The sequence below is a fragment of the Pteropus medius genome, unplaced genomic scaffold, assembly GCF_902729225.1.
Source record: "Pteropus medius unplaced genomic scaffold, Ma_sr-lr_union100, whole genome shotgun sequence".
In the NCBI taxonomy this organism is placed as follows: Eukaryota; Metazoa; Chordata; class Mammalia; order Chiroptera; family Pteropodidae; genus Pteropus; species Pteropus medius.
In genome coordinates, this window is record NW_024350924.1 from 9,604,177 (window position 1) to 9,606,383 (window position 2,207).

Sequence of the window (2,207 nt, forward strand, 5' to 3'; positions counted from 1 at the left end):
CCTGCTGCTGTCCCATATTGCACGGCCTGTGTTCCACGCCTGTCAACATACTAGCCGGTCTCCAGTTATGCCCCGGGCTCATCTACTCTTTGGCTTTGCATACGCACATTTTTTTTTTGGCCTGGCACGCCCTTACTCCCTCCCCTCCTCCACCCAACTTGCCCTTGACCTGTGGAATCCTAGCTCAAGGCCTAGAGCAAATGCCGCCTCCTTCGTGAAGCCCACCTAAGTTTCATTGTGCCTTGCCCTGAGCACCTCTACAGTTGGTTTCTGCATATTCTACACACCATTTAACGATTAGTTGAACGAACATGTGACTACTGGGTTGGGACATACTTGACTGCACAGTCTGCGTCTCTTATTTTTTTAAATGTACTTTTAAATTATAGTTGACATATACTATTAGTATCAGCTGTACAACATAGCGATTAGATATTTATATACCTGACGAAATGATCACCACGATAATCTAGGACCCACCTGGCAGCATACGTAGTCATTACAATATTATTGACTACAGTCCCTATGCTGGACTTTACATCCCCTCTGTCGAATTATTTTTCTTGTTCTCGTAGAAGACATTCAGTGTATGTGTCCTGCATGAATGTTGGGTTCATACGTAATAATTAATGATCGAGGTAGGCATCTGCTGCCTACCCAGTGAAACCCGGGGCGGACGGCCGGGCAGAGAGGAGGAGGGGAACATAAAGAGAAGCTCTGTTAATGAGCAAGAGTCAGACGTGCCACTTCACAGCCACCTGACTCCCTGACGGAGAGGACGGCCCATAGGCTTTTATTTCCCATGACTCTCTCTTTCTTTGATGACACACGGGTTTGTCAGCATCATGGACGAGGCAGTTAGGCAGCTGCCTTTCTTGTTTTTGACAAAACACTCTCTGGGGGACTTATCCAGAGCTGAGGAGCAACATCTGTGGAGACTGAGTGGCAAATACTTGGGTCTCTTGGCTTGGTGAGCACAGAACCAGCAGGCAGCCATTTACCTCTCATTTCTGTCCTACTGCTAAAGGAATGCTGGCCAGGCCCTCCCTGTTCATTCTTCCTCTTCTCTCTCTCTCTCTCTCTCTCTCTCTCTCTCTCTCTCTCTCTCTCTCTCTCTCTCTAGTCCCCTTCAGTCTCCCTCTCCCCTCCTTCTCCCTCTCCTTCTCCCGCTCTCTGTCTCTGTCTCACCCCTGCACACTCTGATTGCTGTGGTGACCAGATCCTGCAGACATAAAACAGGTCTGGAAGCCTATGTGTCCAGATCGCATACTCCTCATTCTCTAATTAAACCACAAGGTTAAGAAAGCATCCAGCAGCTAATGAGCTCAGAACGCCCTGCCTTTTGTCACCTGGGCTTTCTCCATCTGTGTGCAGATATTCCTGAGAGAGCAGCCATTTATTTGGTGACGCCGATGTGCCGGATGTTTCACATGTGATCTCATTAGATCCTCACAACATTCCTGCAAGGTAGGTCTCTTTATCTCCATTTAACAAATAAAGATGCTGAGACTCAAAGAAGTTAAGTAAGGTATCCAAGGTCAACAAGCTCATCAGCGGTAGGGGGAGGCTTTGAACCCGTGCTCTAACTATCCCAAAGCCCGTATGCTTTCCATTATTCATACTATCTTTGGAGAACTGAAAAGGCTGAAAGTTACAGAGTCAGCCCATGTCATAGCAGGGATAAAATTCATGGAAGCCGGAAAATTTGCACTATATGGAAAGAATTGCTAAAATGGGTATGTTCGATGTTCCAAGAATTTATAAAACCTGAAAAGTATGTGGTGACTACGAGGTGAAAATGACCCAGAACTGGAAAAGCTGCCTAATTTCTCACCAGTGTCCCCTGTCTTTACTCTCCAGGGATCAAAGGTCTTTCTCACTTGTGTTCTAACCTAAGCAGAGATGTTTCCCTATTTCCCAAAGTCACCTATTTACCTGTGGTTCCGACTCCCACTCGAACCTGCGTTTTAAAAATCTTCCCTTAACCTCTTCTCTTCTTCTGGACTGTGAAGTACGACCAGGAAGAAGGAACAAGACTCTGCCTACACCCTCGACTAGTCTGACTACACATAAATGATTACTTCTAAAACCATGTCGAATGTCATAAAACAATGACGGTTCTTTTTTTGACTGGTCAACTTGACACTTAAAGAGTAGGTTTTCCTGCCCGTTTCCCTGTTTGACTGGTGCTCTTGGCGTTGTGAATA

At 46.1% G+C, this 2,207-nt stretch overlaps 1 long non-coding RNA gene across 1 annotated transcript; it reads left to right on the forward strand.

The window, feature by feature from the left end:
- Nucleotides 1-850: 850 nt before the first annotated feature.
- On the forward strand, nucleotides 851-1,997 carry LOC120585130 (uncharacterized). The gene is made up of 3 exons (XR_005648242.1): nucleotides 851-970; nucleotides 1,375-1,467; nucleotides 1,861-1,997. It is a non-coding gene; the product is annotated as an uncharacterized LOC120585130 (long non-coding RNA).
- Nucleotides 1,998-2,207: the final 210 nt, after the last annotated feature.